Below are 13540 nucleotides of genomic sequence, written 5' to 3'. Positions count from 1 at the left end.
AACCCTTGTCATCTTCTTTCTTATGGCAGGTGCAACTTGTTCCTGATGAACTTTTAAACCTTTTTCTTGAGTTGAGCCAAAATTTTCTTCTTTCTCATCAACTAGAGCTTTCAATAAATGTTGTGCATAAGTGTCCAATGTGGCCTCATCCACTTCATAACCCATCGGCATGATCCAGAATGTTCTAGGCTAGACTACCTCCATCATACATTCATCCTTATTAACCATAAAACAAATAGTGTCTTTGTATTTTTCTTCAATTTCCTTAGGAACACTATCCCTCTTCTTCATTTCCTCTTGGAAAGTTTTGAAAAAATGCCCATAGATTGGCCTTTTGTTGCTCATCACCTTGACCATCTAATATCTGAGCTATTTGGGTAGCTACCGGTATATCAAAATCCTATTGAATTTTACCATATCCTGGTACCATATTCAAAAAGTAAAATGCCAAACATATGATAAAAGATCCATACCAAAATGTATTTTTCTTGTCTTGCTTTATCTTATGGAGATTTGTCATTAGCTCCTTCATAATTAGACTACATAGGTCATAGTGTGCATCTTCCTTGACCATTTCATGTGCAATGAGGATGTTGTATTCGGAGATAGAGTTTAGTCGGTTAGACTGATAAACTTTATAACCAATTACCATTGCTACAAATTTCACACCAATATCTCTAATATCATCAACTCGCATTGATCTACCATTGAAGGTGGTACCAATGAGTTTGTAAAGTTCGGTGTTAGAAAGTTTTGACCTAGGCCTTGGCAAACCTCTGACCTTACGAAGGCATGTGATATTCTTGATGACTTCCTCAATAATTTTATATGGTCGGTCCAACTAAATGAATTCCCCATGAATGCGGCTAAGAATATATCTGACCCATTCATCTTCATCAAAAGTCAAAAAATCCATAAACTAGGTAAAACCCTTCCTCTGCAAATGTGCATATTTCGGCTTCTGTCGGTGATCAGATTTTCAGTGAAAACACAAGACATCTCATAGCTCCCAATCTCCTCAATGTTGCAATGGATATATGCCCTAATGTCTTCAGTGTGAAGAACACCATGGCAGACACTCGAAAATGCTCCCAATGGTTCATCCAAAAGAGATTTGAAAGGACGCTTCTTAAATTTCAGATGAGGGTGGTTCTTAATTTCCACCACCAAAGGAGTATCAAAATTCGATGATGAAGCCATGATAAATTTCTAGGGTTTTTGCAAACGGTAAATACCTTAAGATCTTGTCGAATGATGAAATGCTCTTCGAATGTAGATGCTTGCACAAATCGCCTTTGGACACTTGAGATGCTCTAGAAATCGCTCTTCAGAATGCTTGATCATTGTATGAAGAAATGACTTAACTTTTTCCCTTTTAATCACCATTAACCCTAATTTTCTACTATCATAAATGCTACCGGAGAAACTGACCGGATCACATAATCTACATATAGGTTCTAAAAAAATGCTTGAATTCATCTGAGTATCCATACGCAATCAGAATTCTCTGACTACACACCTAATTCGAGGTGTCTACATGATCTTCAATGATTTGCCTACCCCTAAAGCAGAGTGTCTAAGTTACCGAATGAAGTTCCTTCTTCCAGTGCAGGACTAGATGGCTCTACTAGTTGTTCTGTCAGTTGTGTGTCTGATCTCCTCACCCATCTTCTCTCATGTTGCTTTCTGATATCTTCAACCTTTGCCTTTCCCTTTTCATCTGCATTTCCATCACCTACCGATGGGTTCTTATTCCTGCAATACTTAGCAATGTGTCCAACCTTGTTGCATGCATAACAGACAATATTATTCTTCTGAATTGCTTTTTTGTACCCTTTATTTCCTTGATTTCCTTTTGATCTACATTGGTTAGCCATATGTCCAAATCTACAACATGCATGACATCTGACATTTCCAAGACCAGTGAATGATGCATTATTCTAATTATTCCTATTTCTACACTAACTAGCTATATGACCATATTTATTGCAAACAAAGCATGTACCATTGAATTTGTGAGAATTAGGTTGTCTTACTGGTGATTTCTGGTTCTAGTTGTTGACATGATTATGCTTTTGACCGAATGATTGATCTTGTTGTGCAATACCGGAGCTTTCTCCTTCTTCATAACCAAGACCTCTCATCATTAACATCTCTCTAACTCTTCAGCAATTCATCAAATCTAGCAGAGCTTGCTTTGAACTTGTCCTTGTACTCATTTGCAGTGGCTAAATCGTCTCTCATTATTATGATCTTTCTTTCAAGTTCCTGTTCATTATTTCTGGATTGAATCAACTCAAGTTTTAACATGTCATTCTCATGTGTCAGTCTATTGCATTCATCGGTTTTGTCCTTTAATGCTTGAGCTAGATTTTCTTCATTCTTCTTCACGTCTTCAATCTCCTTGCACATTCTCATGGTTAGGCCTTGCATCTCATTTTTCAAGATAGTATTCTCCTAAGTGAGTTTCTGGCATTGATCTTTCTGTAAAGCGGAAAAATCAAACCCTAGTTGTTCTCCCCTCCCCAACTCCAAGGAGAGAGAAGGGAGAGTCACTAGGGTTGATGGTTTTCACTTAGGAGAGACTTTACATTCAAAGAGGGGTTGAAACCCACAAGATCCAATCCCACGCAATGCAAGATTGGATTCTATATGAGTTTCAAGGGTTAAGACATCAAGGGTACCCTCTTTTGGAAAGAATGTAGAAAGATTGAACTAGGAATGCATGTAAAGTAGGAAAGATTCGCTTATAAACAGAGATAGGGATATGGGATGAAGCTGCGGACCTGGAGTTAGCAGTAAAATGTCGAGACGGTGCTGTTCTGCAAATTTGAGCAAAAGTTGACGGGACGATGGCGCCCGGCGTGCACACGGTCCTCCGAAAAATCCGCGAAACGAAGGGGGATCTGTTCGTCTCTGCACAAGGATTCCAGATCTTCAATTACAGCCGCGTACCTGCAACCTACACATAGAAAAGAGAGGATGATTGGGGGGTTAGGGATGAAGGGTTTTCCTTTAGGTCAAACCCCGGTTTTGGAATTAACCAAGAAATGAGAATGTTGTAAATGTAAATGTTTGTAATGTAAACAAGTACTGATACCTTGTTGTAAGAATGTTTGTATCCTTACATGCGAAGGTGTAATGTATGTAGTATGTTGTATGTTGTATGTTGTATGTGATCTCCTCTTCAATGCTTGAATCCTTGTCTTGAATGCAACACTTAGCCTTGAATGGAGACTTAGAATGCTCAATTGCTTGAAGGAATGCTTGAATGCTTGAATGTTTGAATGTTTGAATATCGCTTCCACCTCTTGCTCTTGCTTATTTCCTTCCTTTTTTCCTACCTCCTCAAATGGGAGGGGAAATGTAGTTTATATACTTGTCAATTAGGGCTGATAGACTGATTTTCCCGACCTTAGGCTAACCAGGAAACATTATTTTCCAATTTGCAAACTTAAAGACCCGATGCCCACAAGAGACTAGGCCCAAAATAGGGCCAGGGACTAGGGCGCTGGGCGCCATGGTCCTGGGGGACCAGGGCACTGGGCGCCCTAGTCCTGAAGGACCAGGGCACTGGGCGCCATGGTCCCACCTCCCGGGACAGCAGGGTGCAAGGAGGGATCAGGCCAGGGTGCAGAAAAATGCAGTTTTTAGTGTTGTAAACAGGTTTCAGGGTCTCCATTCAGGTTCAACGTTGCGCCGCCATCGTGAAGACCCAAATGCAGTCAAAATTGCAAGTGTCGCAATTTTAGGATGCTACACTTTCAAGGCATCTTCCTCATCACTACTTTGATTATGCAGTTGATCATAGAGTTCCTTCCTCTTAGCTTGAACAGCTGAAAGATTTCCTTGTAATGTTCCTCAATTCATTCTTTAATTTATTGTTTTCCACCTGCTCATTATCAAGATCCTCAAGAGCAAGTTGAAGTTGTTGTTGAAAACCGATATCCATTGATTCCAAGTTTTGGATCTTCCTCAAGTTATTAAACTTCTTTTGAGGAACTAGGCTCGGATACCAATTGTTGGAATCCAAGAACACTAAGAGGAGGGGGGGTAAATCAATGTTCTACCGGTAGATAAAATTCTGAACTTATTGCTTATGAACCAGTTAACAAAAAATAAAATTAGAGTTCATAAACCAAATAACACATAAATCAGCAACACCATAACACCAATATTTATACCTGGAAAACCCTGTAAACAGAAAAACCACGGTGGGGCTGATACCCACAATATTTATATACTTGATCAAGGTATACAAATATTACATAGAGGGGATTGCGCATGCAGTTAGGCTCACCGCCTAGAGCTCACTACTACAAAAGTCCCATTGACTTGCACAACATTACGCAATGATTTCATACATAAATGAACATATAGAATGCATCTGACCATGCTGGATAAGTTCTGGTTTAAACTTTGTCAACCTCCTCTGAACCAGTTTACCGGTACTCTATTTTGCTTTGTTCTGCTCTACTGGTTAGGATTGTGCACGTGAAACTGCGCACAAAATCTTCCACTTGCTGACCAAATTGCATACCATCAATCTCTAACTGATTCGCATTCAAAATCGCATATCCACTAACATGAAATCCATCGCTAAATGATCTCCCTTAAATACCCTATATCTTTTCACCATGTCGACCTTCATAGGAGATTAAATATGTCAGTTGTCAAATCATAATGTATGATATGTATTATCCCATTGATCATGTTGATGTCGGCCTTCACACACTACCATAAATTCCACAAGTGATTTTACCAGGGTCCCAAAATACCTTAACTGGGTTCTATACTTAACCAGGTCCCAAATATACGTTACCGGTACCAAGACTAAGCGATTAAAAATAATAAAGCAAAGTGTGTATATCGGTTGACTCAATCAGTGCAAAATGATAAGACAATAAATTCAGATGAGAAATACCAACACCTGAAGATGAGTTGTCATCAATGACAACCCTAAATGCAATTCACCTTACCAGATGAGTGTCAATTGCCAACAAATTTATCCTTTCTACATAATTAATTATGTTATCCCTGATTCCTCTCAAAATTAATTAATTAAATTTAATTAATTTTGTCATTATCTAATAATTAATTTGTCAATAAATTAATTATATATCTATTCCTCTAGAGTCATCTCAATCATTTATTCCTCTAAATCCCCTTAATTTAATTAATCCTAATTAATTAACTTAAGTCAAGTGATTCCTACAAATCACTTCTTCTAATTCTCACTTAGCCTAATTAATTCTTCTAGAAGGATGCTTATCATTATTCCTCAATTTTAAATTCTTCCACTCATTCTCTCTCCTCATGTCACATCCTCCTAACTCATCCACTTGCTCTCTAATCTCTCATTAATCCACCTAATCAACCCCCCTTAATCATTTGCACAATCCTAATCATCATGATTAGGGGCAAGTCAACTATTTTCCATTAATGGATTTCCCCTCTCACCTTCCAAACCTTAAATGCACCAACTTTGGTCATATCAAGGATTTTAAATTCTTCCACTTCCCTATTCTCCCTGACTTCCCAAGGAATTTTTATTTCCTTTTCTCTTCCCTTTCTCCCATGCAACCTTCTATTTTGGAATTTTTAATTCCCTTGTCTCTTCTTGGGGAATTTTTAATTCCTTTTATTCTTCCAATGTGCATTGAGAACTCTTCCCCATGCACCTTGAGAAGTGTCAAGATAAGAAATTCCTTTATGTCAAATCTCTTGGATCCCACACCTTGTCCTCTCAATCCTTTCCATCAATTTCTTTCAATCCTCACCGTTTGTTTCAAATCAATCTTGGCCCTCCATTTTCCTCCTCTCAAAACTATAAATTGGGGTCTCCTCCCCCCCATTTCTATATCTCATACTTGTGCAATTTCATGTTGTCCATTTGAGCTTAGAATTCATCTCCATAGCATCACCACTATAGGCAAATTCATCTACACTTAGTTGTTCATCCATCTATCCATCAATCATGGCATCTATCACCCTTGTTGTTGTGTAGTGGAGACCATTCCACACTCAATCTTGGAGCCAATCCAAACATGTTGAAGAGGGGCGCATCCTTGACTTCACTAAAGGCTCTATCAGAGGAACAAGAGAAGGTTTTAGGTATAATGGTTGTGTTTTATGTCTATTTGAATGTTATATTTGTTTTAATTAAAATACTAACCATTAGCATCTTGAAATCTTTTTCCTTGGTTCAAAAACTTGCATAATATTGAGGTTAAGCTTAAACCATTAAATTAAGATGTGAAAATTTATTAGTTGAATTAGTCTAATTTACTTAGCTCTAATCTAGATCAATTAATTTAATTTAATCACTTACAATAAGCATTTACTATTTGTTTCCTAGTTTATTGTTGTTAGTATGTAGTAGTGATATCATGTTATTCTTCTTTTGTTCATATGGTCAAGTAACTACAAGAGTGCAACAAAGTTCTTCTTTGGACATACATGTAAAGATGCTTAATTTTAACAAGTTACTATTACTTTTTTTCTTATGATTGTAATTTGTTCACTTTGTTGCAATTGAAGATAACCTAATTAGAAGAAGCAAAGTAACTACCATCACAATATTTATATTTAATATTATAATATTAAGAATGTATATTTGATATCTCTATATAGTTGATATTTGCGTACATTTAATATAATATTAAAGTTAGTAAATAATATGTGTACAGCCTATATTTATATGTTCCTTACATTATATATTAATAAAAATAATCGACAAATCTATATATCATTTTTCACAAAAAAACAAATAAATGCTGATAAAAATTAAGTTAGATAATTAAAGGGGAAAATCTCTTAATGGGATGGAAAGATCTACAAGTTTTGTTGTAAATATAAATATATTTGAAAGATAAGATACTAAAATTCTATATTGAAAAATATATTTGTTATTTATTTAAGTTCTTTTTTTGACAAATCTTTACATTAAAATTGAGAGTACTTAAATCCAACCTCATTTCTTAATAATATTAAATATTTATATTGAAAATAAAATAACATCATTTTCATCCTAAAAATTTAAACTTAGATCCAACATCATCCCTATCACATTAAAAATTTATTAAAAAATGAATACAGATATATTCAATAAAATATTATCTCATAAATATTATACCATAATGTTAGTATTGTGTATAAAAAATATTAAATATTTAATTTTATAAAATTTGACTATAATAAAAAATGACCTATCAATTAAATTAAAATAGTATATCATTAATCCTTAGTAGGACTCTAACAATGAGAGTAGACAATGATTAAAGAATTCTTGGTTGTCACGAAGCAAGTGATTCACAAGACATAATATAATTTGCACATGGGAATTGGTGAAGGTGTTGGCAACAATAATGCAGGAAAACTAAGAGGGGGGTGAATCAGTTTTCACCGAACTTAAACAAATTAACCTCAATTTTTGATCTGATCAGGAACAGAAATAGCAAAGATAAAAACCACATCAACAACACACATAACACACAAATTTTTGACATGGAAAACCCGGTTAAGGGAAAAACTATGGTGGGAACCTACCCACAATATGATGATACTCTGCAGTAATATGTGATAATATTAAAATGGGGAATTCACATGCATTCAGTCACACTGCCTAAAGCTCACTACTCAAAAACAACAAAGGGCTACAACCCTGGGAAGTCTCACTACCTTGCAAAGATCAGACAACAATTTGGATTACATGAACTAAAAGAATAGCATCTCCAAATGCTTGATCACAGATCTGGTTAAGCACATTGTCTGCACACCAACATTTCTCTACTCTTCTCCACTACCGAAAGATTAATTCACTTGTTCAAACATACAATACTCTCACAAATCGTAGATACAACCACAAACATACATCTTACATGATTACAACACTTATTTATACAAATCATCAACCTTAACCTCAAGGTTGGCTCAACACATAAGACCTAATTATAAAATTTCATCGCACGTTACATAAATCCATATGCGGATCAATACAATGTCGGCAAGGACATAGCATGGACCCAAATCAAATCCTCGAACACACAACACCACTGAATATCTCACCAAGATCATCCGCAACACACAACAACCATCCGGTCGGCTAGAATCGTATAACACGAAGAATACCACCAGACCAATAAAATCTTTAATAATGTGCACCACAATCAATCTAGACCACCAAAATTCATAGACCATGATATAAGAACATCAACAAGCAATGTGAATTCTTCTACAACAACTCAAATAACAAGAATCAACACTATTTCATCACCAAAGCTCAAGAACACTAACAACAAACTGAAAGAGACACTTGTGAAGTTCCAAATCATGAACCACCCAAACTGAGGACATACATGAGTGTCCCAAACACTCTCCAAAATCCGCACAATCATAAAGAATAAATTTTGAAGCAATACAAACCAGAAATCACATCTCTGCAATACATAACCAATAGAAAAACCAATCATCACACAGGATCACATAACTCGATCAAATAACCTTCCTGAACACTGAGACTCATACTGAATCAACTAGATACAAGTATCTCACAACCCATTAATCCACATCAAAATATCTGCAAACAAACCAACTCTCTGCAACAAACCAATTCTCTGTAATACAGAAGCATGATAAACACGGGAATATGTTGACATCAATGACAAAAACACATTCCAAAAAGTCTAATATCCAACAATCTCCCCCTCTGGCATCGATGGCAGCATATGAATGTGAAAAACAATCAATTCAAAGAAAGAAAACAACTCTAGCAATCTCCCTATGAGATCATGTTGGCATTACAACAGACAAGTAGAGATTGTTGGCATTTCAATAAGGATATTGAGAAGGTTGTTGATAATTATGGATACAACTGATTAAGGATGATTACTGTCTTAATATTATTATTTTGTCATTGATGTCAAGAAATTGATTTTCTAATTTAGTATGATGTTGCCATATCTTAAGAAGTATGATTTTATGAGTATAAAGATGTCGGTAAAAGACACATAAAGAATATGATGAATAAGGGGAGAAATAAGTTATTCAATGGGCAACTATTACTGAGTTAGACAATGATCAGATCATGATGTTTAGATTGTTTGATATCATACATATGTTATTGATTGTAAGGTTAACACTATACTATGTTACCGAGTAAAGAACCTAGTCGGTAAACCCTAAGGAACCTAGTCGGTAAACCCTAAGGTTATTGCTATCGGTTAATGAAGGTGAAATGTCTACCGAGTGAAGTTTAGTATTTACCGAGTTGCAACCAAGTAATAACAGAATGCATTAAATGATTACATGCATTATTTAATGAAGGAAGCTGATGAGCTGGCTATGATTAAATGATTGGTATGTCGTGAATGAAGAATCTATGGCAAAGGAAAATTGGCAGGAAGATCTACAACTCAGATTGAACCGCAATACCCTAGCACAAGTTCCAAGAAATGTATGCAAGTTCCAAGGCGGGGTAACATGTTTTCAGATCGACGAATACATTGAACCTGGACAAAGTTTGAAGATCTAATGGCTATGATTGATCATGGGAAATGTGATCAAGGAGATTAAGCGGTTGGCGAATTTTTTATAAATAAGGAGCTGTTGATAAACAATGCATGCGGGCAAGTGTATGCATAGGGATGCTACATAGTGATTACCGAGCACTAAAGCTTGAAGACCTATTTTGAATAACAGAGTATAGAGCCCAACAGATGGACAAGATTAGTTCTATGTCTATATTGTATTGAGCAAATAAGAATCTACTTTAGTATTTTAGATGTGAAGTTGCAGATAGATTTTTATTACTGTTATTTTGTGAAGTGACAGAAAATCTCTTAACCGAGTGGACTTAACAGTCTTATTTGTAAAACCCTCTAGCAAGGTGACATTCTGATTGAGTGTTTTGAAATCCTTTAACAAGGTCACTTCTAACAAGGTGAAGATCCTAACAGACCTGAGGGAAATCCCTTAACCGGGTCACATCTAGCAATATGTTTGTAATCTTTAATAGGATTTGCTTTTAACCGAGCATACTCTAGAAGAGTATATTTCTTAGTGGTCCAAAATCCCACAGTGGTTTTTCCCTATTTGGGTTTCCACGTTAAATCTGGTGTTATGAGTGTTATGATGTTTATATGCTTTTGAGTTTGCATGTTTAGCAGTTTTGGATATATTACTGAAATATATGTTACCGAGGTTGAATCTGATGTTTTTATGAAAGATTAAGTTTGTATGATTCACCCCCCCCCCCCCTCTCATCTTATTAGCTTGGCATCTGTAGTTACATTAAGTATCAGAACTATCAATTGGTATCAGAGCTTTGGACTCTAAAAGAAAAATTTTAAAGGTACTTGAGGCAAAGATCCAAAGATGTATAAGAGGGATGCACTGAAGCTAAACAAGTCAAGTTTCTCTACATGGCAGAAAAGGATGAAGTTGCACCTATCAGGAGTTGGAGAATATGTTGTATATTATCTGGAGAATGATTTCATCACACCAAGCACCTATCCATTGACAATAGAAGAGATAAAGGCAAAGCAAGAACATATCCAAGCAATGATTGAAATAACGTCTGCATTGACTGATTCAAAGTTTAATGATCTAGAAGGTTGCAATGATGCAAAGGCTATGTGGGACAAGCTCATATCAGTGTATGGAGGAGATGAACATGTTCAAAGAGCAAAAGTGGACAGTCTAAGAGGGCAACTTGAATCTATGAGGATGAATGAAGGTGAGAACATAACCCAGTACAATACAAGACTAAAGGAGATTGTCAATCAAATCAAAGGAGCAGGTGGAACCATTGAAGAAAAGGACATAGCAAGTAAGTTGTTAAGAACCCTTCTACCAGCTTATGCAATCCGAGTCTCTGCAATCAATGAATTGAGGTTTGTACCAAATATGCCAGTTTCTTTAGATGCTACTATTGGTAAGCTACATGCATTTGAGTTAAGTAATTTTGATAATAGTGGGCCTTCGGTAAATAAAGTTGAATCTACATTTAGTTCTTTTCATCTTGATGAATCTAATGATTACAATGAAAGAAAGTATAAGTACTCTGAAGGAGATCACAGTGGAGCAAGTGAAATATTTTGCAAGAACATGGAGGAAGTACACAAACTGTATGAGGAAATCAGAAAGCAAAAAGAGTTTGAAGCACTATTAGCTAGAAGGTTACCAAGAGGCAAAGGTAAGTATAAAGGAAAACTACCCTTGAAATGTTTCAATTGTGATAAGATAGGACATATGGCTTCTAACTGTCTTGACAAAGATTCTACTAAGAAGAGAGATTACCGAGATGATAGACAGAAAGATAATCATTACAAAGGACACTAAGACTTTAGAAGAAGAGATAGAAAGACATGCTTAATAGCTGATGAGGAATCCAATGATGATAAATCAGATGAAACTGATACAGAGGAAGTAGTTTATGTGGCTATCAAAGATGGATCAGATGAAGAAAGGTATGAAGAAAAAGCCCTAATATCTCACATAAATACTAATGACTCTTGGATCATAGATAGTGGATGCTCACATCACATGACAGGTAATAAACACAAGTTTGTTATGTTAAAAGACTATGATGGAGGCTATGTAAGATTTGGTAATGATGCACCATGTCTGGTAAAAGGTAAAGGATCCATAACACTTCTTGACAATGCAAAGTGCAATGATGTTTATTGGGTTGAAGGTTTGAAATACAATTTGTTGAGTGTAGCACAGCTAAACAATACAGGATACCGAATAGAATTTCAGAAAGGAATTGTCAAAGTTCATGACAAGAATGGAAAGTTAGCTACCACCAGGACACAAACAAAAGGTAATACATTTCACCTTGACTCAACTCGGAATAAGTGTCTGTATGCAAAGATAGATGATACTTGGTTATGGCATAAAAGGTTTTGTCATGTAAATTTTGATAATCTGATCAAAATAAGAAAGAAGCACCGAGTAAGAGGCCTACTGAGTCTTGAAAAACCTAAGAATGCTATGTGCTGAGGATGCCAGATGGGCAAAATGACAAGATAAAGCTTTACAAGTAGGTCTTACACTTCTAAGGGAATTTTAGATCTTGTGCACACTGATCTTTGTGGTCCTATGTGTAGCGTCCTAAAATTGTGACACTTGCAATTTCGACTGCATTTGGGTCTTCACGATGGTGGCGCAACGTTGAACCTGAATGGAGACCCCGAAACCTATTTACGACACCAAAAACTGCATTTTTTTGCACCCTGGCCTGATCCCTCCTTGCACCCTGCTGTCATTTTTCCGCTTTACATTTTGGTGAACCCGACGTGAACATCCTCATTTTGATTATTCATGGTTAGATCTGAAAATTTTGTTTCCTTAATTACATTTCCATGTTTGATCTTTTGCAAATTTTAGAGGCTAATTGCATAAAAACCCTAAAATTTTCTTTTAGTAATTAAACTTGTGAAATGTTTAATTGTTAATGCTTGTTTCAGATTTACCCTTCTATTGCAAATTGTCAATTCATATTTGTGCTTTAATTCTGAAAATTAAGTGGTTAAATGTCAAAACCCTAATTTTTAAGACCTTCTTGATTCAACCTTTGACTGATAATTTCACTAATCAAAACACCTCCAAATCGGCTGTAACTTTGGATTCCGCAATAAAATCACAATATCTTTCATCCCTAAAAATTTGGAAAAAAGTTGCGAGGACCGTGTGCACCCCGAGCGCCATCGTCCCCGACATTTTTTCTGAAATTTCGGGAGCTAGATCTTACTGTATTTTTCTAATAAAATCCAGAATTTTGGCTGATTTTATCAATTTTAACACCTTCAAAATTAAAGTCAAAGTTGGTCTAGCAATTGCTTGGATTGAGGCTTCTAATCATTCAAAAATTGTTGAAATTGAAATTCATATCAAAATTGTGTTTCTTACAGTCCTAAATCTAAAAAGTGTGTTAGCATTCATTCGAAATTTCAGTGTTTTATTCAAATTTTTGCAATTTGTGACTTTTGAAATTAAGTGTTTAATTGCAACATCTTTGATTTCCACTTTCAAATTCGAATTTTGCCTGAAATCGAGTCAACTTTTAAATTTCAAAACTTGCATTGCTTTCAGCATTCCCTCTAAAATCAAAAAATTCAAAATTTCAGTTTCCCTCTCTTTTTCAAAATTCAAATTTTGCATTTTTCAACAATCTTGGTAGGGTTCAATTTTGAGATTGCAACTTTAATTTGGCCTATCTACAGATCGTAAAATCACTCAATTTTTTCAGATTAGCTTTAAAATCATCATAACTTTCATCCCTGAAAATTTTGAAAAAAGTTGCGAGGACCGTGTGCACTCCATTCGCCACGGTCCCAGACATTTTTTTCGAAATTTCGGGAGATTGTCCTGATTGCATTTAACAGCTTAAATCTAGGAGATTGGCTGATTTTATTAAAATTTGCTACCTCTAAAATTCAAAATCTTCTCTCTCTCTTTAGTGCATGAGTTTTACAACAATAAGTCCTACTTACACTATTCCCGTTAGACGAAGCCTTAGAATTAAGTCTTTCCAAGG

The sequence above is a fragment of the Cryptomeria japonica genome, chromosome 6, assembly GCF_030272615.1.
Source record: "Cryptomeria japonica chromosome 6, Sugi_1.0, whole genome shotgun sequence".
Lineage (NCBI taxonomy): Eukaryota > Viridiplantae > Streptophyta > Pinopsida > Cupressales > Cupressaceae > Cryptomeria > Cryptomeria japonica.
The sequence above is the reverse complement of the archived record's forward strand: the minus strand, read 5'-3'. Positions refer to the sequence as shown.